This window comes from Oncorhynchus kisutch, linkage group LG6 (genome assembly GCF_002021735.2).
Source record: "Oncorhynchus kisutch isolate 150728-3 linkage group LG6, Okis_V2, whole genome shotgun sequence".
Classification (NCBI taxonomy): domain Eukaryota; kingdom Metazoa; phylum Chordata; class Actinopteri; order Salmoniformes; family Salmonidae; genus Oncorhynchus; species Oncorhynchus kisutch.
Window position 1 is genome coordinate 27,923,097 of NC_034179.2, and position 23,985 is coordinate 27,947,081.

The 23,985-nt window shown below is 40.6% G+C and overlaps 1 protein-coding gene across 1 annotated transcript in view; it reads left to right on the plus strand.

Moving 5' to 3' along the window:
* The window catches only part of LOC109892602 (teneurin-1), a 223,541-nt gene that overhangs the window by 56,378 nt on the left and 143,178 nt on the right, over positions 1-23,985 (plus strand). The window lies entirely within an intron of this gene.

Consider the following 23,985-nt stretch of genomic DNA (forward strand, 5'->3'; position numbering starts at 1 on the left):
ACCGTAGGGATGGTGCCAGGTTTCCTCCAGACGTGACTCGTGGCATTCAGGACAAAGAGTTCAATCTTGGTTTCATCAGACAAGAGAATCTTGTTTCTCATCGTCTGAGTCCTTTAGGTGCCTTTTGGCAAACTACAAGCGGGCTGTCAGGTGCCTTTTACTGTGGAGTGGCTTCCGTCATGCAACTCTAGCATAAAGGCCTGATAGGTGGAGTGCTGCAGAGATTGTTGTCCTTCTGGAAGGTTCTCCCATCTCCACAGAGGAACTCTGGAGCTCTTACATTTAATAATGATGGAGGCCACTGTGTTCTTGGGGACCTTCAATGATGCAGAAATGTTTTGGTACCCTTCCCCAGATCTGTTCCTTCAACACAATCCTGTCCCGGAGCTCTACGGACAATTCCTTCAACCTCATGGCTTGGTTTTTGCTCTGGGACCTTATATAGACAGGCGTGTGCCTTTCCAAATCATGTCCAGTCAATTGAATTTACCACAGGTGGACTCATATTGACATGTTTCAAGTTGAAGAATTGTGTCAATATGATCAATGAAAACAGGATGCACTTGAGCTCAATTTCGAGACTCGTAGCAAAGGGTTTGAATACTTATGTAAATAAGGTATTTCAGTTTTAGATTTTTAAAACATCTGCAAAAATGTCTACAAAATTATTTACATTTTGTCATTATGGGGTATTCTGTGAAGATCTATGAGGAAATAAATGTATTTAATCCATTTTAGAATAAGGTTGTTATGTAACAATATGCGAAAAAAGTCAAGGGGTCTGAATACCTTCCGAATGCACTGTATATGGCCCTCTTCCTGCTGAAACTACTATTTTTTTGTCTTTCACCCTGAAGTCGTCTTCCTCTTCTGAACAGTCACCCATCAAAACTGTGCCCTTTTTACCACTTCAAATGTCTTTCTCTCCAACTTTGCTCTGAACAGCTATGTTCAGTAAGCAGGAAAAAGCTTGCAGACAGACACAATGGAAGAGATCCAGACCAACATATTAAGCTGCCAGAGCTCCTAATCTTGTCCATATCATTCTCCTCCATAGAAAAACTCCCTCATCTGCAATCTGCCACTGGATATGCTTGTTAACAATGCCTGCCCTGCCTGTGTCTTTTCACTCATAAATTCCTCCTTGCCGCTTCTTTGCCATCATTACTCCTAGATGATGACTCTTTCCAACCCCCACACTCCCCACATTCCTGGCAGTCATGGACTTATTCCTATTAGTCCTTTTTCATCCGCCATCCACTGCTCCAAATACGTTCACCCTCCCCAGTACATCTCATGTAGACCCCCCCATCCCCCTTCTCCCCTCCTGGACCCCCCTCTCACCATTTCTTCCTCCCTTCTCTGCCCTCTGTTCTTTTCTCAAGAGCTGTTCTCTTTGGCTTAAAGCCATCTCTATCTATATTCCTGCTCCACTCCCTCTCACACCATGAAATATGAAAAGGACTCAAAAATAACATAAATTAGTGATGATCAGACGCAGCCAAGTTAACAGACCTCATATGGCTCTTAGAGCAGTTACAAGTTTAAGCAGGGTTTTTCATTCAGGAGTTGGAACTCAAATTGGAATGTCAGCTTAATGACCACAATAAGCAATAGCCTATTCTCTTTTTCTGGATCTTCCATACAACGTTAAAATGGCAGCTCTAAATTTGACCCTCATTAAATATAGACGGTTGGCATCTTCTGACTCCCTGGCTTGCACAGTCTTTTTTCAAAATGTAATTATGAAATGCATAAGCTTCCTCATCTCAATCCGACACCACCAAGACCTAACTTTATGAGCTGCACCAAGTTTATATTCATAGATCTCTCCAGAGGTGACAGCCCCACCAAATCATAATGATCATTGTTTTGATTCTCTTACATTGCTCAGGAAATAAAGTGGCGTTTTGAGTTTTTAAACTACGTTGGGGAAAATGAACATTTCACAAAAATCCATGCCCTCTTCAGTTTGCATTGTTAGTGAAGAGGAATTGCCATAATTGTATGTCTCTCCAGCATCTCTCTGAGCGTTCATTGGACTAAGGTCTTCTCCCTGGTTCTTTTAGAAGAGTTAGAAAATGGTCTTGTTTCAGAGTTATAATCAAACAAACTTTGGATGTGGTTTCCATCAGAATGACTTTTTATTCTGTGCATGGCTGCAACTGTGGCAGTAGTTTATCTTCAGCTTGGTTGACAGGCGTTATGCCATCCTACCTCCTACTCATAAGGGTAGATGATGATGCTGTTGCCGCACACAGACACAGCACAACTCTCCCAGTGAGTGTCGGTGAGAGCGGGCGATAATGTGGCTTGCTTTAGGAAGAAAGCAGAAGGCTTCAGTCACATGGTAAATGGAGGCATCACTCTGGGGAACGGACATATTTTCTAAAGGACTGACACATCTGGCTCTCCTGGCTCCACTGGAGAGATTCATTTGCTGCTTGTTTGTGTAATTAGGGAGGTTAACATTCAACACTTTAACAGTCTCAAGAGCAGCAAGAATCTCGTAAAACAAAGCACAGAAAGGGGATTCAACATATTTAAAGTTTAAATGGTTTATTTCAATTGCATATTATACACATGTAAGTCTCCTCTTCTGGTTCCATTGCGGTCGTTGCAGTCGGGGGATGGTGGGGGGGGCTGATAGATTTTTATCCAACTCTCTTAATTATCGGCTTTCGTTTCCTGCCACTTGGAACTAGGTCTGTCTTGGGGATTTATTTGATATTCAACGAGAACCTGGATAACAATGCTGGAAATCTACATTATACACTGTACAATGGGTGTGTGAGAGAGAGAGAGAGCACACTCCCACTTGGCCCAAATGCTAATAATGTTCTACTCCCCTGCAGATGCTCATTGCTACTGTCTGCCCTGGAAAACACAGAACAACACCTGTTTCATTTGTTTGGTCAACAGGCCTTTGATAACATTTTCTTATGGAGCTTTCTGCCTTAATCCACCAAAGTCAAACATCTATTTGCAATGTCCCCAAATTCCATTATGATTTCGGTAATAGAATGGCAGCGGTGGGCTCTTATCTGTTTGAAATGTCAGGAATGATAATGGATTGACCTCCGACAGAATGCGTAATGCTGGCAAACTGGGGCTGGCTCTTGCTGTTGTCACACACCACACACACACACATGCATGCACGCGTACACAAACACACACACACACACCACTTTTATGCCTGCATTGTGTCTCATTCTCTAGGGTTCTACAAAGCATGGGAGGTTTCATCTTCTTCGTCTCTCTAAATGCAAATTCAGACATTTGTTCAAAGTGATTATGTTTTATATGTGCCATGTGATAAAGATATACTGTTATAGAAAATGATAATAACAGGTTTGGTAGAAATGGAACGGTTCAGACAATTTTAATTATCAGTAATTTGTAGTTGCGGAATTTAATTGAAGAATGAATAGATTGAATCACCTCTATTCCTCTGATGAAATGAATACACTCGATTATTTGTTTGTGCTTGTTGTTGTTATGTGTCCATTGGTGCACATATTCAGTGTTATGGTGTAATGACTGCATGAATGGAATGGTTCTGTTATAAAACAGCATCTGATTCAGGCAGGAACATCTGTACTGGTCCCCTGGGATGCAGAGACAGACGAATGGAATGCTAAGACCACAGAAAGCTAATACATAGAACACTGGATCCCTTTGGCATTCAACCTGCGTATGTAAATGCAGTGTCCAGGTCCATGTTAATGTTTGTTTTATGGAAACGTAAAACCAATAAAGGGCCTGCACACTATCCTGTTAATCTAGACCAAGATTTTCTATGAAAATGCCGCAAATAAAACAGAGGAAGCAAGTGTGTCTAGTCCCTGTCCATGGATTTGTATGGCTTCATACAGTAGCAAGTTTGAAACTTTAATTTAATTCAACATTACAGTAACTAAATCTACATGAATTTATCACTTAACATGCAAGTGGGATACAGTGTAAATAATATGCATGGGAAACAGAAGAATACAAATGTAATTAATCTCTTTCAACATGTTAAAGTATAATATTCCAGGCTAATGATGATAGTCATAACATACAGAAGCAACATGGTCATCTTAGATCATGGGGTTTTAAACAGACAAATCAGTGTTTCCAGCCCTCCCCCATTAGATTCCAATGTCAACATTCATAATTATTTGACATGATGAGAATTCACCTGCTGAACATTTACAAATGCTTATTATACTGATAAGCTGATCCTCTTTGATACTCCATCATCAAATGGCAACATCAAATGTTTTTTTTTAACCTTTATTTAACTAGGCAAGTCAGTTAAGAACAAATTCTTATTTTCAATGACGGCCTAGGAACAGTGGGTTAACTGCCTGTTCAGGGGCAGAACGACAGATTTGTACCTTGTCAGCTCGGGGATTTGAACTTGGAACCTCCCGGTTACTAGTCCAACGCTCTAACCACTAGGCTACCCTGTTTGATTTGCGCATGTCTGAAAAAGGTAGAGAGGAAAAAGGTATGGGAAAAATGGGTAGCTCCATATTCATGTTATTTGACATAAACCTTTACAGGAGGCTTACTAAATCCCTTTATATTAATTGATTAATCTTATCTTAATGATTCATTGATAATGTTAAGGATTTTCTGTCAGAACGAGCCCTCTGGCTAATGTCGCTTTCTCCTCTTGATGGCAGTAGATATTCAGCATTCCTCTCGGGACCCATGAAAATGGATGCATCATTGGCGTAATCGTTAGGCTGGTAGAGCTCTCTGGTTTGGAGATGCTGAACGCAAAACTTCAATATTTCCCTAAGGCATTGTCCAAACACATTTGCCAAAAACACATTTGCAATATCTGAGATAGCAGGGTTGGTGAGCACTGCTGTGATTACTCAAAAGCCCTCTCTGACCTGAAAGATCATTCCAAGTAGTAGAAGATTTCAAGAGTGTCCTCACTTTGCCAATGCATTCCATTTCTCTGTGCGTCTGTGACGTGAAATAAAACATTGGCACGGCTATGGAGCAGCATCTGAAATATTGACACTAGCAGAGACCTTTCCACCCTTCATGTAGGCCCCTAAAAAGTGATATGTGTCGCTGCTCTGAACAAACACATGGCTGTGGCACAGGCAGCTGGCAGTTCTGAGGAGTTGAATTGAAAATCCACATAATAGGTGCTTTTCCCTTTGCCGCGAGTCAAGCTTATCGCAGAGTGCACACTAACCACCCTGAGAATTAGCCTTCCTCACCCACTATTGTGCTGTCAGGAATACAAATGATGACCCATCTAAATAAAGATTGGCTCCGTCGCCATGATGTATGAAGTGCTTTTGGCTAAATGTACTGCTCTTGAAGCGATAAGATTGTGCACAGGTGTGTCTAAAAAGTGCCCTTTTTGGGTGGGAGTGTGTGCAGTCATAACTAGACCCTTGAACAAAACCAGACTTTGTTCTTTGTTATCTCTATTTATTTCAAATCAAATTTGTATTTGTCACATACACATGGTTAACAGATGTTAATGCGAGTGTAGCGAAATGCTTGTGCTTCTAGTTCCTACAGTGCAGTAATACTGTATATGTACATATATATATATTATCCATATATACAGTATATGGATGAGCGATGGCCGAGCGGCATAGGCAAGATGCAGTAGATGGTGTAGAGTACAGTATATACGTATGAGATGAGTATTGTAGGGTATGTAAACATTATTAAAGTGGCATTATTTCAAGTGACTAGTGATACAATTACAGTGCCTTGCGAAAGTATTCGGCCCCCTTTGCGACCTTTTGCCACATTTCAGTCTTCAAACATAAAGATATAAAACTGTATTTTTTTGTGAAGAATCAACAACAAGTGGGACACAATCATGAAGTGGAACGACATTTATTGGATATTTCAAACGTTTTTAACAAATCAAAAACTGAAAAATTGGGCGTGCAAAATTATTCAGCCCCCTTAAGTTAATACTTTGTAGCGCCACCGTTTGCTGCGATTACAGCTGTAAGTCACTTGGGGTATGTCTCTATCAGTTTTGCACATCGAGAGACTGACATTTTTTCCCATTCCTCCTTGCAAAACGGCTCGAGCTCAGTGAGGTTGGATGGAGAGCATTTGTGAACAGCAGTTTTCAGTTCTTTCCACAGATTCTCGATTGGATTCAGGTCTGGACTTTGACTTGGCCATTCTAACACCTGGATATGTTTATTTTTGAACCATTCCATTGTAGATTTTGCTTTATGTTTTGGATCATTGTCTTGTTGGAAGACAAATCTCCATCCCAGTCTCAGGTCTTTTGCAGACTCCATCAGGTTTTCTTCCAGAATGGTCCTGTATTTGGCTCCATCCATCTTCCCATCCATTTTAACCATCTTCCCTGTCCCTGCTGAAGAAAAGCAGGCCCAAACCATGATGCTGCCACCACCATGTTTGACAGTGGGGATGTTGTGTTCAGGGTGATGAGCTGTGTTGCTTTTACGCCAAACATAACGTTTTGCATTGTTCCCAAAAAGTTATATTTTGGTTTCATCTGACCAGAGCACCTTCTTCCACATGTTTGGTGTGTCTCCCAGGTGGCTTGTGGCAAACTTTAAACGACACTTTTTATGGATATCTTTAAGAAATGGCTTTCTTCTTGCCACTCTTCCATAAAGGTTAGATTTGTGCAATATACGACTGATTGTTGTCCTATGGACAGAGTCTCCCACCTCATCTGTAGATATCTGCAGTTCATCCAGAGTGATCATGGGCCTCTTGACTGCATCTCTGATCAGTCTTCTCCTTGTATGAGCTGAAAGTTTATAGGGACGGCCAGGTCTTGGTAGATTTGCAGTGGTCTGATACTCCTTCCATTTCAATATTATCGCTTGCACAGTGCTCCTTGGGATGTTTAAAGCTTGGGAAATCTTTTTGTATCCAAATCCGGCTTTAAACTTCTTCACAACAGTATCTCGGACCTGCCTGGTGTGTTCCTTGTTCTTCATGATGCTCTCTGCGCTTTTAACGGACCTCTGAGACTATCACAGTGCAGGTGCATTTATACGGAGACTTGATTACACACAGGTGGATTGTATTTATCATCATTAGTCATTTAGGTCAACATTGGATCATTCAGAGATCCTCACTGAACTTCTGGAGAGAGTTTGCTGCACTGAAAGTAAAGGGGCTGAATAATTTTGCACGCCCAATTTTTCAGTTTTTGATTTGTTAAAAAAGTTTGAAATATCCAATAAATGTCGTTCCACTTCATGATTGTGTCCCACTTGTTGTTGATTCTTCACAAAAAAATACAGTTTTATATCTTTATGTTTGAAGCCTGAAATGTGGCAAAAGGTCGCAAAGTTCAAGGGGGCCGAATACTTTCGCAAGGCACTGTATTAAATAAATGTATTAAAGTGGCCAGTGATTTGAGTCTGTATGTTGGCAGCAGCCCCTCTATGTTAGTGTTGGCTGTTTAACAGTCTGATGGCCTTGAGATAGTTTTTCAGTCTCTCGGTCCCAGCTAAGATGCACCTGTACTGACCTTGCCTTCTGGATGGTAACGGGGTGAACAGGCAATGTTGTCCTTGATGATCCTTTTGGCCTTCCTGTGACATTGGGTGCTGTAGGTGGAGGGAGGGCAGGTAGTTTGCCCCCGGTGATGCGTTATGAAGACCGCACTACCCACTGGAGAGCCTTGCGGTTGAGGGTGGTGCAGTTGCCATACCAGGCGGTGATACAGCCCGACAGGATGCTCTTGATTGTGCATCTGTAGAAATTTATGAGGGTTTTAGGTGACAAGCCAAATTGTTGCGCTGCGTGCATGCCCACGCAGTCATGGGTGAACAGAGAGTACAGGAGAAGGCTGAGCACAGGGCGGGGTCGAGACCCTGGGTCTCAAGCTTAATGATGAGTTTGGAGGGTACTATGGTGTTAAATGCTGAGCTGTAGTCAATGAACAGCATTCTTACATAGGTATCCCTCTTGTCAAGATGGGATAGGGCAGTGTGCAGTGTGATGGCGATTGCATCGACTGTGGACCTATTGGGGCGGTAAGCAAATTGCATTGGTTCTAGGGTATCAGGTAGGGTGGAGGTGATATGATCCTTGACTAGTCTGTCAAAGCGATAGTCATTTAGTTCAGTCACCTTTGCTTTCTTGGGAACAGCAGCCTGGGATAGGGATTGATTGAATATGTCTGTAAACACACCAGCCAGCTGGTCTGCGAATGCTCTGAGGAAACAACTAGGGATGCCTTCTGGGCCGGCAGCCTTGCGAGGGTTAACACATATAAATGTTTTACTCACGTTGGCCATATTGAAGGAGAGCCCACAGTCTTTGGTAGCGGGCCGTGTCGGTGGCACTGTATTGTCCTCAAAGTGCGCAAAGAAGTTTTTTAATTTGTCTGGGAGCGAGACGTTGATCTCCGCGACGGGGCTGGTTTTCTTTTTGTAACCCGTGATTGTCTGTTGACCCTGCCACAAACGTCTCATGTTTGAGCCATTGAATTGTGACTCTACTTAGTCTCTATACTGACGCTTTGCTTGTTTGATTGCCTTGCAGAGGGAATAGCTACACTGTTTGTATACGATCATGTTTCCAGTCACCTTGCCATGATTAAATGCGGTGGTTCGCACTTTCAGTTTTGCGCGAATGCTGCCACCAATCCACGGTTTCTGGTTAGGGAAGGTTTTAGTCACAGTGGGTACATCTCTAATGCACTTCCTAATAAACTCACTCACCGAGTCAGCGTATACATCAATGTTATTGTCTGAGGCTACCCGGAACATATCCCAGTCCACTTGATCGAAGCAATCTTGAAGCGTGTACCATATTTTGTTTAAAATTTTGTATACATGCAGGTTTTTAAACCTTAGTCATTTACATGTATTTTTCTTTGAATTTTCCTTTCAAGCATGTCTGAATTGCCTACTGCTATAGACTAGATATTAAACGTGTACAAAAACAACTACGATTAGGGCCTTCACTCTGATTAGAGCCAGAGCTGCATGGTAAACTGTGAAGAGAGATTGCATGATGTGGGTAATCTTGTTATAGAGCCCTTAATGAGAGTGGGAGTCAGGGCAGCAGGTGTTATAATAATCGGGGCTCTGAGCTGAGCCCCAAACCTGCTGCGGATTTACACACCATGTTGTGTGACCTCCCATAATCCAGCCAGTGCACACCAGTCACAACATATACCAGGATCGGAATTGACTGTGAGATTCAAGTGTGCTGTTTTATATTTACCTTTCATAATACAGGAATTAAAGCACAAATGCCTTTAGTGCCCTCTCTCAATAGAAGCTTCTAGTAGTAGAAGAAGGATACATTTAATCCTGATCTATGGGCCAGTGGGACTACAAGCTCCATGTTTCTACTGCCCTGATAAATGGAACTGCTGTATTTGAATTATGCTGTCTTTCATTGCAAACATCTAGCAGTACTAATGCAGATTGAGTGGTTGATTGTATTCCTTGTCTGGTTTTGACATCTCTCTCCTTATATTCTCATCTCCCTTCCCAAGACATACAGAATGATCAACATCCCATTTTGTTAGATTTTTAATTGAGCTGTCAACAAACATGAATTAGTTTACAAATCTAACAACCATGAAACCTTGTATATATTTGGATTGAATTGAGACACAAAATGTGAACATTGATGATTTTTTGAAAATGCTATCAAAAAGCCATGATGACGCAGTTATGAAAAAGTATGGAGAAATAACAATGAGACAATGTTGACTGAATCAAGCCATTATTACCCTTTGGGTATTTCTTGAGATTACTATTTACATAAGCAGTACCACCTTCTATGCTCAAGAGTAATTACTTTCTAATTTACTTGATTAGAGTAAACTGATTATTTTCAAGAAAAACACTTGTTATGCTTGCCATGTCTACTGTACCTTAAACAGTGGTGTAAAGTAAAAATACTTTAAAGTACTACTTAAGTAGCTTTTTTGGATATCTGTACTTTACTATTTATATATATTTTTTTACTACTTTTACTTCATTACATTCCTGAAGAAAATCATGTACTTTTTACTTCATACATTTTCCCTGACACCCAAAAGTACTCGTTACATTTAGAATTCTTTGCAGGACAGGAAAATGGTCAAATTCACGCACTTATCAAGAAAACATCCGTGGTCATCCCTACTGCTTCTGATTTGGAGGACTCACTAAACAGACATGCTTCATTTGTAAAGTATGTCAGTGTTGGCGTGTGCCCCTGGCTATCTGTACATTTAAAAAACAAGAAAATGTTTGCTTAATATAAGGAATTTTAAATTACTTATACTTTTACTTTTGATACTTAAGTATATTTGAGCAATTGTGACTTGTTTCAGGAAACTAGGCCTATGTCACGCGGCACTACTTTACAGGAGCGTCCATTTGAATGTAAACTTTAAAAAAAAATCTAAATGCATTTTTTGGCAGACATGCCTTCTGGAACATGTGAACATCTATGTGCCTTAATAACAAACTTGTATGCAATCTGTGAATACGAATAAAATGGTTAAACTACGAGCCTAGTTGGACTAGCCATGGAAAAAGCCAGCAACCTTCCCTCTAGCTATGATTGACTGGACATACCGAGAGATGAGTTCGAATTGGTCTGCCATGTAGCCCACTTCTGTCTATAATATGAGCTGGTCATTATGTGTAGGTAATCCTTTCGAACACTGCTTAAAAAATATATATCATAGATATAGTAGAACTGCATAAGTGTTGCTCTCCACTTTCTGGAGGACCGAGTTTTGAAATCAGTGGAATTAGAGTATGATAGCTAAGGAGATGGAGACAATTCTGGCATTTGATTGCAAATATGTAGACGGAGTTGAAAAGAGAACATACAGAAGGCTGTTGTATAAAACATCTTCAAACTAAGGGCAACCATGGTATCCGTGACAGAGAGGGGGAAGCGTCCAGCCATGTATACGGGTGAGAGAGTCTAGCTTGCTACATTTTCAGATATTACACATTTCTAATTGTCAGAAAGGCGTTTTCATTTCAAGTTAAAGTGTACTGTTAGCTAGTTACATGTATGACCTGTGTAGTAATAGTATTCATATCTCAGAGCCATTTGCATTGCTAGTTATAGCCTAATGTTAGATAGCTAACATTGAACCTAGTTGGTTAGCTACCTGCAGATTCATGCAGGGTAGTAACGTTATGAGTTGGGATTATGGTAAATTTTTTAGCTAGCTAGCTAAATGTCTAAACAAAAGACTCCACTATGCAAGTAACTATTTCAATAGAACATTTACTGCGACAACTGTCGATCGACGTAGCTGGTAAATTCGCTCTTGCTATCTACTCCAATTTCAGAGCACTCTTGTCCGATTATGCCAGAGCGCAGAATAACTGACGAATTTACAAACACTCAACACCCGTTGAATATAGCCGGTGTCAGTAAACGTTGGCAAAAAAATAGTAATTAAATTGTTGCCAGCAGCACAGTTGCAGTCACCAACACTCTGGATAACATAAAAACAGCCTAACCAGCTCTGCTAGGGGGAGTAAAATGGTCAGAGTGAGCTGTTCTCTCATTTGTGTCTGGAAGTAGCAGCAAGCATGCCAACGTTAGCCAGTTAGCTTGGGTGCTTGACTGCTGTTGTTAGGTCAGAAGGCTCAGATAAACCCTACTTTCCGGCCCATTTCCAGTGTGCGCTCTGAATGCTCCGAGAGCAAAACGCTCTGAATTTACAAACGGTCAATCTGACAACGTTTACAAACGCCCAGAGTATACTCTGACACTCCAGATTAAATTTACGAACACACCCGTAGTATAGGCCAGCCTTTAGTCTTGAACTCTTTGGTTGTTTAGTATATAGCCTCACGTGAATCCTTACTAAAACCTTTAAGAGGGTGTGAGCAAAACTGATTTGACCCTGATGGTCATCTATGAACATTTGAACATTTTGGCCATGTTCTGTTATAATCTCCACCCGGCACAGCCAGAAGAGGACTGTCCACCCCTCATAGCCTGGTTCCTCTCTAGGTTTCTTCCTAGATTCTGGCCTTTCTAGGGAGTTTTTTTCTCACCACCGTGCTTCTACACCTGCATTGCTTGCTTTTTGGGGTTTTAGGCTGCGTTTCTGTATAGCACTTTGAGATATCAGCTGATGTAAGAAGGGCTTTATAAATAAATTTGATTTGATTTAGACAAAGAAGAGCTCCCCAGTAGGTACCAAAACATTTGTTAGGTTCTAAATATCAGAGTAAGTACTCGACGGACTCTATGAAAGCTTAAACCAAGTTTATTCACCCCAAAGTGTCGAACAGCTGAACAGACACATCTGAACAGCCAATGCATCTCTGTTGCTAGACAGAACCTTAGTGATATCTGTTCTTCCTCACTTCATCTGACCTGACCTTTGCCCCAAAGTGCTCACTCCTCCCCAACTCACAGCTGTCATGGTGACTGGTACAGACGGTCTCTTCTCCTCCCAGAGGATCCCTGATGGCTAACAATAACATATCCTGACATAATGTAGACGTTATACATTACCCTCTCTCCCTCAGTGACATCAATAAGTATATTTCATATGCACATTCAATGGCCATTTTCTCTAAAGTGAGGTTACAAGTTTATCAACTTTCAAAGCAGAATTAATTTCCCATTGTTCCTTAACTGTAGTGTATGATATACCATTTTCTAAGTCTACTTTTATCCAATGTAAAAAACACAATTTCAAATTTTGCTACATAAGACCAAATCAAGCTAGTCGGTCACAATTACATTTACTTTTGATACTTAAGTATATTTAAAACCTAAATACTTTAGATTTTTATTTGAGTAGTATATTACTGGGTGACTTTCACTTTTACTTGAGTCATTTTCTATTAAGGTATCTTTACTTTTACTCAAGTATGATAATTGGGTACTTTTTCCACCACTGACTTTTAGATTTTAGGTGATGGTGCTACAGTAGTTTAATTGGCATAATTGACTGCATCTAAAAATCGAATCAAAGTTTATTGGTCGTGTACACAGTTTAGCAGATGCTGTAGTGAGTGTAGCGAAATGCTTGTGTTACTTTCTCCCAACAATGCATACAAAATGTCAAACAAGTACACAAAAACGAAAAAAGCAAGAAATCACAGATGTCAGATCAAATCCAGTTAACAACCCAAATAACACTGCATCAGTAATCCAAATTCATTCTGTGTATATACACCAGAAATATATAGTAAGGATGTGTCGGGTGGCAGGGTAGCCTATTGGTTAGAGCGTTGGACTAGTAACCGAAAGGTTGCAAGTTCATATCCCCGAGCTGACACAGTACAATTCTGACGTTCTACCCCTGAACAGGCAGTTAACCCACTAGGCTGTCATTGAAAATAGAATTTGTTCTTAACTGACTTGCCTAGTTAAATTTTTTTACAGTAATATATTACATTGAGCTATTTTAAGAATCCAGTGTATAAATACACAGTGGTTATAAACAGTGTAACAAAAATGCAATGTACAGTGGTAGATATAATATAATGAGTTATATGAACAATACAGCATATGCATCCACAGTGTGAAAGAAACTGTCCAGTGTTTAATGTCTCTAAATACTTGGGATAGCATGGTGTTTGCTGAGAGGGATGCTGTCATTGTTTGTCTAAAAGTTGATATCTCATCCTGCTTTCTGATTCTTAAACTGCAGTCACTGTTACAAACAGTAGTCACAGAAACGACTGATAAACAATGATAAGAACAATACTTTGCATCCTCAGACAGTCTAGATTACCATAACCCATTATCCGATGTAGAAATGGATGTTACCATCAACTGACTTAAGACTTTACAATCACAGTAAACATTTGGGGGACTTGAGCACGAGCACGGTCATCTCATGGAAATCCAATCGACTGCTGTGAGGAGTGTGACTGTGAGGCGAGTACGCATTAATGCTTTTTCACCCCAGCCCAAGGACTCCTATGAGCTTTGTAAAAGCTTAGCACAGTGGGGCTCAGGGACTGGGGGGCTCCCTCGACTGACGGATGTGAGATTTGCTTATTACCCTGCGCTGTGACGAAGCCCTGACTCCCAGTCCATTAATCCTGCCCCAGCATGCTGCTCCCTGACCACGGGGACAGCCCAGCCTTCCTCACCACGAAGAGGAATCGCTCCCAGCAATTAGGCCTGATGGGTAAGGGCCTCCGGATGACCTACTGTGGGGGGCATGATAGCTCTCTTCTTTTAGACTTGATCTATGAACCTGTTCCTCCCCGTCATCTGCATCCAAAGGTTGTTGTCTCCTGTCTCCACTCAAAGTTGTGTCTACTTACATGGATTCTGTGTTATAACAAGAAACGTAATTTTCACTCTGTTTCTTAAGTTGTTCTAAAGGTCAGTGGCCTCTCCTCTCATTTGATGTATTGGATGTTAGAGATTAGAGGTCACAGCAGCAATCACACGTACACTGAACAAAAATATAAACACAACTTCTAAAGTGCTGGTCCCATGTTTCATGAGCTTAAATAAAATATCCCAGAAATTTTCCATATGCACAAAAAGCTTATTTCTCTAAAATGTTGTGCACACATTTGTTTACATCCCTGTTAGTGAGCATTTTATCCTGACAGGTGTGGCATATCAAGAAGCTGATTAAACAGCATGATCATTACACAGGTGCACCTTGTGTTGGGGACAACAAAAGGGCAATCTAAAATGAGCAGTTCTGTCACGCAACACAATGTCATTGATCAACACAATGCCCCTGCTCAGTCATGTGAAATCCATAGATTAGGGCCTATTGGGTTCATTTCAATTGACCGATTTCATTATATGAACTGTAACTCAGCAAAATCTTTGAAATTGGGGCATGTTGCGTTTATATTTTGGTTCAGTATACATACCCTGTATTGAGTCTGAAGGTGGAATGCAATCCATTGAGTCTTGGTGTTGTGTCCTTATGGCCTGCCATGTTTCACGCTCTGACTACAAATTATGCTGTTTGCTATTCTGTCACTTCCAGACATTCTTTTACCTAGTGGAATGATGCTTGTATTAAATATCATCTTGTATACAGATGTCAGGTCTGAACTTGATCACTCTTTTATTGCTGAGAATTTTCTGGATGCATCAGGAAATTCAAATGAGCCTTTTTGAATGGTTGAAAATGAACAATTGTCTTCCATTACGGAAAAAAAAAATCTGTCAGATTGAAGTATAACTGCAGTACACTGTAGTATAATTGTAGTTAGAGTGCAAAAGGACCGTTTTTAAAAATTCAAATTACCATTACACTATCTCCTTGATTAGATGTGCAAGTTGATTTGACAGAAAAACATGATGGAAAGCCAGAATTGTAATTTAACACTAATGACGAAACTGCAGCACAAGCATTACTTGAATAAATGTTTTCAAATTATTCAAATTAATTAAGCTATCATTTATGTTGATTAATAATGTTAAGAGGTTCACTAACGTTGTACAAAACGTTTTGGTAAAGAAAAATTAAGTACAAAAAAATAACATTTGAAGTTGAAATTACACCTCAATTCAAGAACGACGCATAACAATGCTGGCTATTGTACCATCAACTCAAGAGTCAAATTGTTGTTTCTATAACCCCTTTAACCAAGCTTACTCCAATTTGTATTCTAATGTCATTCCAAACTGGACAATTTTCTTAGAAGTAGATTGGTAACAATTACTTATTACTCTTGTAATGAACTAATAAAAAGCATGAGCTGGCACACACCCAGAAAATATTATTTTGTGTAGAGGTGCTGACTAATGGTGAATAAACTGTAAGCTTAAAAAAAAATAATATATATATATATATATATATATATATACTTTTTTTTACACACACACACCTTGCGAAAGGTGCCATGAGAAAGTATTCGGCCCCCTTGAACTTTGCGACCTTTTGCCACATTTCAGGCTTCAAACATAAAGATATAAAACTGTATTTTTTTGTGAAGAATCAACAACAAGTGGGACACAATCATGAAGTGGAACAACATTTATTGGATATTTCAAACTTTTTTAACAAATCAAAAACTGAAAAATTGGGTGTGCAAAATTATTCAGCCCCTTTACTTTCAGTGCAGCAAACTCTCTCCAGAAGTTCAGTGAGGATCTCTGAATGATCCAATGTTGACCTAAATGACTAATGATAATAAATACAATCCACCTGTGTGTAATCAAGTCTCCGTATAAATGCACATGCACTGTGATAGTCTCAGAGGTCCGTTAAAAGCGCAGAGAGCATCATGAAGAACAAGGAACACACCAGGCAGGTCCGAGATACTGTTGTGAAGAAGTTTAAAGCCGGATTTGGATACAAAAAGATTTCCCAAGCTTTAAACATCCCAAGGAGCACTGTGCAAGCGATAATATTGAAATGGAAGGAGTATCAGACCACTGCAAATCTACCAAGACTTGGCCGTCCCTCTAAACTTTCAGCTCATACAAGGAGAAGACTGATCAGAGATGCAGCCAAGAGGCCCATGATCACTCTGGATGAACTGCAGAGATCTACAGCTGAGGTGGGAGACTCTGTCCATAGGACAACAATCAGTCGTATATTGCACAAATCTGGGCTTTATGGAAGAGTGGCAAGAAGAAAGCCATTTCTTAAAGATATACATAAAAAGTGTTGTTTAAAGTTTGCCACAAGCCACCTGGGAGACACACCAAACATGTGGAAGAAGGTGCTCTGGTCAGATGAAACCAAAATTGAACTTTTTGGCAACAATGCAAAACGTTATGTTTGGCGTAAAAGCAACACAGCTCATCACCCTGAACACACCATCCCCACTGTCAAACATGGTGGTGGCAGCATCATGGTTTGGGCCTGCTTTTCTTCAGCAGGGACAGGGAAGATGGTTAAAATTGATGGGAAGATGGATGGAGCCAAATACAGGACCATTCTGGAAGAAAACCTGATGGAGTCTGCAAAAGACCTGAGACTGGGACGGAGATGTGTCTTCCAACAAGACAATGATCCAAAAGATAAAGCAAAATCTACAATGGAATGGTTCAAAAATAAACATATCCAGGTGTTAGAATGGCCAAGTCAAAGTCCAGACCTGAATCCAATCGAGAATCTGTGGAAAGAACTGAAAACTGCTGTTCACAAATGCTCTCCATCCAACCTCACTGAGCTCGAGCTGTTTTGCAAGGAGGAATGGGAAAAAATGTCAGTCTCTCGATGTGCAAAACTGATAGAGACATACCCCAAGCGACTTACAGCTGTAATCGCAGCAAAAGGTGGCACTACAAAGTATTAACTTAAGGGGGCTGAATAATTTTGCACGCCCAATTTTTCAGTTTTTGATTTGTTAAAAAAGTTTGAAATATCCAATAAATGTCGTTCCACTTCATGATTGTGTCCCACTTGTTGTTGATTCTTCACAAAAAAATACAGTTTTATATCTTTATGTTTGAAGCCTGAAATGTGGCAAAAGGTCGCAAAGTTCAAGGGGGCCGAAACAATTTTTGGTCATCAATTGTTATACCAAAGTATACAGTGCATTCGGAAAGTATTCAGACCTCTTGACTTTTTCCATATTTTGTTACGTTACAGCTTTATTCTAAAATGTATTAAATCCTTTTCCCCCTACTCAATCTACAAACAATACCCCGTAATGACAAAGCAAAAACATGTTTTTAGAAATTGTAGCACATTTATATTAAAATAAATAAATAAATAGCACATTAACATAAGCATTCAGACCCTTTACTCAGTACTTTGTTGAAGCACCTTTGGCAGTGATTACAGCCTTGAGTCTTCTTGGGTATGACTGCACAGCTATTTTCAGGTCTCTCCAGTGATGTTTGATCGGGTTCGAGTCCGGACTCTGGCTGGGACACTCAAGGACATTCAGAGACTTGTCCCAAAGCCACTCCTGCGTTGTCTTGACTGTACACTTAGGGTTGTTGTCCTGTTGGAAGGTGAACCTTTGCCCCAGTCTGAGGTCCTGAGTGCTCTGGAGCAGGTTTTCGTCAAGGATCTCTCTGTACTTTGCGTCGTTCATCTTTCCCTCGATCCTGACTTGTCTCCCAGTCCCTGCTGCTAAAAAACATCCCCACAGCATGATGCTGCCATCACCATGCTTCACCGTAGGGATGGTGCAAGGATTCCTCCAGACGTGACCCTTGGCATTCAGGCCAATGTGTTCAATCTTGGTTTCATCAAACCAGAGAATCTTGTTTCTCATGGTCTGAGAGTCCACTCTACCATAATGGCCTGATTGGTGGAGTGCTGCAGACATGGTTGTCCTTCTGGAAGGTTCTCCCATCTCCACAGAGGAACTCTGGAACTCTGTCAGAGTGACCATCGGGTTCTTGGTCACCTCCCTGACCAAGGCCCTTCTCCCCTGATTCCTCAGTTTTGCCGGGCGAACATCTCTAGCAAGAGTCTCAGGGGTTCCAAACATCTTCCATTTAAGAATGATGGAAGCCACTGTGTTCTTGGGGACCTTCAATGCTGCAGAAAAGTTTGTGTTCCTCCCTAGATCTGTTCCTCAACACAATCATGTCTCGGGGCTCTATGGACAATTCCTTTGACTTTTTGGCTTGGTTTTTGCTTTGACATGCACTGTCAACTGTGGGACCTCATATAGACAGGTGTGTGCCTTAGCAAATCATGTCCAATCAATTGAATTTACCACAGGTAGATTCCAATCAAGTTGTAGAAACAACTCAAGGATGATCAATGGAAACAGGATGCACCTGAGCTCAATTTCAAGTCTCATAGCAAAGGGTATTAACACTTATGTAAGTAAGGTATTTTTGTTTTTATTCTTAATTTGCGGGAAAAAAACTAAACTTTGTCATTATGGGGTATTGTGCATAGATTGATGAGGAACATTTTTAATTGAATCCATGTTAGAATAAGGCTAACAAAATGTGGAAAAAGTCATCAAGGGGTCTGAATACTCCGAATGCACTGTATATAATTCCCCCCCAGGATCAACGCTCAATTTACAGTTAGAGATTGGACGGTGCAATTGGCCCTGCCATATCTGAATATAAAGCATCAAACAATAAACAAAATACAGTAAACAGACGTCTCATTTTTAAAAACAATTCTCTGAAATGTTCAGTGGCCTTTTTTGAAAATGCTTGCAGATAGAATATCAAACCTATCTCTGGTTTCCATACTTCCTTTTTACCTGCGGCTTTCTAGTGTTGCTGAGCTACATTTCCTGTCTACCCAAATCCCTCTTATCTGAAATGATGTCTCCATGGGGCCGCATATTAGCAACTGTGTTGGTATCCCACTGAAGAAGGCATCAAGTTGTGCAGAACTTATTTTTCTCTTCAATATCAAATGTGTCACATGGGATAGGGAAGTTATCGGAGCAAGCACTGAGCTATTCCACAGAATGTGCTAAATACATATTTTTGACATGACACAAGGGAGTTGTTCTGCTGATACCTTCAGAGACCCGCTACACCTTTTCATGCAATGTAGAAGATGGATTCTGGAACCATATTTGTCCAGATCGTACTGTGCGGGCACTTCTGAGCAGTTAAACAATGCACATTTTTTGTGGTTCTAAATGCAGCAATTTATTAACGATAATTAATGTGGCGCATGGTTGGGAGTAGAACAATGGCAGCCAGAGGACAATGGTATGAACAGTAATGTTACTCAGCTAACCATTGTTGTGCAGTAGCTTTACACCAGTCAAAAGAACATGGGGGTGTGAGCATTATCCATGTACTGAAAAGGGGAATTGGTCAAATGAACAATTACAAGTAATTTGTGTACTATTTATTCTAAACAAGGTTTGTTGTATGCTCAACTGAATGAAATGTATGCAGGTTTTCCTGACACTTCTTTGGTTGATTCTGAACAACCAAAGTCTGGGTATTTCTGACAGTAGTTCAGATTTTTTTTATTTTAAATGTGCTGAGCTTGACATAGTGATCCAGTTCTTACTGGATTCCAGTCCTCTAGCAGCATTCTAGGTGGGAACAGCTCGGAGCGACAGCAAGGCTGAGGGAGCGAAGCAGCTACATAATACAAGACTTAGCACTTAGAGATACCTTTGTCAGAATTACCCCGCAGGGTTTGCTAAACTAAAGTGGGAGGATGGGGAGTGAAAAAAGAAAAACATCAAAAGTATCCCAATTTGGATAGACTTTCCAGTATGAAAGTCTCAGACATCAGTGGTAGACTGAATAGAAACAAGAGAGGAAAACATTTCACCATATCCGATTGGGGGGGGGGGGGGGGGGGTATTCTACTATTTTCAAAGCTCTATTATCATCTACACAAAATCTAAATATGTCTCTATATATTAATAGCACGAGACACTGTTTTGTCTGCAATGAACGGCTTAGATGGAGACCTACACGTTTCACCATAGGAGAAAAATGTTTAAGATATAATGTGGATGTGTTGTTTATACATACAGATGTCGGATCTTAATATGACCCATTTCGTCACAGGCGGAAAATAATCCTGCAGCAGGAGGATTTAAATAAATATTTAAAATGTATAATCGCCACCAGGAGGAAGCTGGAAGCGGTGTTTGTAGGTAATACAGTAGTACCGTACCTAGGGGGCTATGGTTTGAGGAAGGCTTTGCAAACCAACCGACGTATCATCAAGTATTCTCACAGATTGCTGGATAATTGGGACCGACTGCCTCGATTCAGTCTTAAGTAGCAAAATTTGAATTTGTGTTTTTTACATTGGATAAAAGTAGAGACTCAGAGCTAGAAAATGGTATATCATACACTGCAGTTGAGGAACAATGGGAAAGTAATTCTGCTTTCAGCTGTTCTCATGGCTCGTGGTGGCCCAAATCCCCATTAAGAGACTTTTTGGTGTTTCCTTTACTTTGGCAGTTACCTGTCCTTTATACTGCAAAACATATAGTAGAGAATACTGGGTGCTAGCAAATTAGCATTTCCCTTGTGTGATGAGTTGAGGTCTAGTGACATGTTTTGAGTAAAATAATATAAATATACAGTACCAGTCAAAAGTTTGGACAAACCTACTCATTCAAGGCTTTTCTTTATTTGACTATTTTCTACATTGTATAATAATAGTGAAGACATCAAAACTATGAAATAACACATATGGAAGCACGTAGTAACCCAAATAGTGTAAAACAAATCCAAATATATTTTATATTTGAGATTCTTCAAAGTAGCAACCCTTTGCCTTGATGACATCTTTGCACACTCTTGGCATTCTCTCAACCAGCTTCACCTGGAATGCTTTTCCAATGGGCTTGAAGGAGTTCCCAAATATGCTGAGCACTTCTTGGCTGCTTTTCCTTCACTCTGCGGTCCAACTCATCCCAAACCATCTCAATTGGGTTGAGGTCAGGTGATCGTGGAAGCCAGGTCTTCTGATGCAGCACTCCATCCCTCTCCTCGGTCAAATAGCCCTTATACAGCCTGGAGGTGTGTTGGGTCATTGTCCTGTTGAAAAACAAATGATAGTCCCACTAAGCGCAAACCAGATGGGATGGTGTATCGCTGCAGAATGCTGTGGTAGCCATGCTGGTTAAGTGTGCCTTGAATTCTAAATAAATCAGGGACAGTGTCGGAATACTTTCCGAATCCATTGTACGCAGGGTACCATACCGAGTTGATATGCAGGTGTACAAGGTAATTGAGGAAGATATGTACTGGTACATATACTCTAGGTAGGGATACATTGACTAGGCAACAGGATAGATAATAAACAGTAGCAGCAGCGTATGGGAGTCAAAAGAGGTAGTGCAAAAAGGGTCAATGCAGATAGTTAACTAACTAGTTAGCAGTCTTATGGCTTGGGGGTAGAAGCTGTTCAGAGTCCTGTTGGTTCCAGACCTGGTGCATCAGAGAGAGAGAGAGAGAGAGAACAGTCTATGACTTGGGTGGCTGGAGTCTTTGACAATTTTTATAGACTTCCTTTGACACCGCCTAATCCAGAATGTCTTAAAAGGGACAAGACAGTGCCGTGTCTCAATCAGTCAAAAAACCTGTTACATTTGTGTTGCAGTTCTTACAGTTTGATTGCCACCAAGCACTTTAATCGAAGACTTTCTGTCATGAAAAAAAGTTCTGAGACATGTTCCCAGCAGGGGACTTATAAGAGGAAAGCTTTCTTTTCAAGATGACAACAGGAAGAATGCAATTCAGCCGCAAATTGTTTTGAAATGCACATTAAGATAATTGCTCACCAAGAAAATGTCTTGTTTTTTTATTGTGTTTATCACAATTATATTGCATAAGGCTCTTAAATAATTGTACATATTACATAATGATCATCAGTCTCTTTCATTTGAATTTTGATGTCTGTAGAGATGATGTACATTATTGGTAAACAGACTTATTAAAAATGTTTATGCAACAACAATCTCCTGGCAACACACTATTTTAATCAGCAAATCACAGGAGATGTGGGTAGACTGAGTATATAAATGTACCGGCTGAACTGTGTTGTCCTTTTGTTAGCATCTTGATAATGAATGCATGATTCTCAATCTTGCAACGTCCCCATTGTTATGTCACCTCATTTTGATGAAACTGAAATTGAACCCCACCATAAGGCTTATACAATGCCCTAGACCCATATAATGGGACATAGATAATGTTTATTCAGTCTAGCAGCTGTTCTACGATCCCCATGCACCTTTAAACTTTGCTTACACTGGGTATGGCCTCCCTGTCGCATGGTTTCGTGCCAGGAAGCATGTGTCCATTGGGAGTCTGATGCATTATCTGTCCTGCTATCTGTTCCCCTTTAAAAAGAATGCATGATACCTACTATATAGTCTATGTGTTCTGATGTCCAGTCCCCTTTCAGAAGCACGGAGGGCCATTAGCCCTCAGAGAGACGTGGTGTAGTCTCAGCCGATGACAGCTCTGCCCTTTAACAGCAAGGTTGTCATCTCTCCATGGATGGCTATCACTTCTGAAGGGGCCTCGTGGGAAGTCAGTTAAGTTCTCTCTTTTAATGGAGGTTGAATAATGGTTTGATAAAGTAATATATGGTGTCAATTTCTGTCAGGCGTGCCGTGAGGCCTGCCAATTCCATCGGACAGAGAGGAGACCAATTGAGTCTGCCCTGTCAGGCGCACTGGGTACACGCACAGTTAGGCAGACGCCTACAGAGCAGCCAACACCGATCAATACCGCTTTTAATTGTCTCAATCACGGTCTCTTAGTTATTTTCTTGCTCTCTCTCTCTCTCTCTCCTTGCTTTTAGAGCTACATCAAGGATGTGACTAAGAAGAAGGGATTCTATTTGTGCCCTACTGTACCCACTACCTGATGGCCAGACCTAAGCTACTGATGAACAATGGACCATGTATTTTGGTTGGTTTCTCACATAGTTTTTCTTTGACTCCTGACTTTCCCCGCAGAGCGAGGATTGTCCAATCCTCATAGGAGGCTTTTCAGAAACTTTCTCAAGACAAGGAGAAGAAAATGTATGAGCTGATTATTTAAAGCAAAATACACTTGAGGAAATAAATAAACAAGTGTTCAGATTTCAGACCCTGTGGAAACAACAGCTGTGTACATGTTGGTAACAGCCTTAAACTGTCAGAAGCTGTCATTTTGCTACGGGTTTTGAAGCTCTGTTTTCAGTCTTTCTTGTCAAAAGAACAATGAGGCTATAAGGTTTGCAGAACCTTGAATTAATTACTAGGCTGTGGTGTAGTGGTTTGTACAGTGTCTCTCTATTGTACTCCTTCTACAAATAGAGCTGCAGCCACCCATGTGGACACATACATAACCTTCACACGCTGACTGGCATTTGAGGGATGGGAGCCGTGGGTGTCTAATAAAAATCCTAAATGCTAATCTCGGATGCAAGCTTGGTGACAGTGTGCTTCTGTCTCAAAACAGTAGCTATCTTTCTTAAGTTATTCCCTCCCAAACTAATCCTTTAATTAGGTGCACGGCTAGCTCGCTAACCTCAAAAGTAACCAAATGTAACACTGGTAATGCGTTTGTATCTTAAATATCTCATTAGGTGTAAGAACCACAGTGAAATTCTCCTGGCAAGTGCTTTGCATTTTTATCTATCGCCATTATCTACAGTAAGTGAGAAAG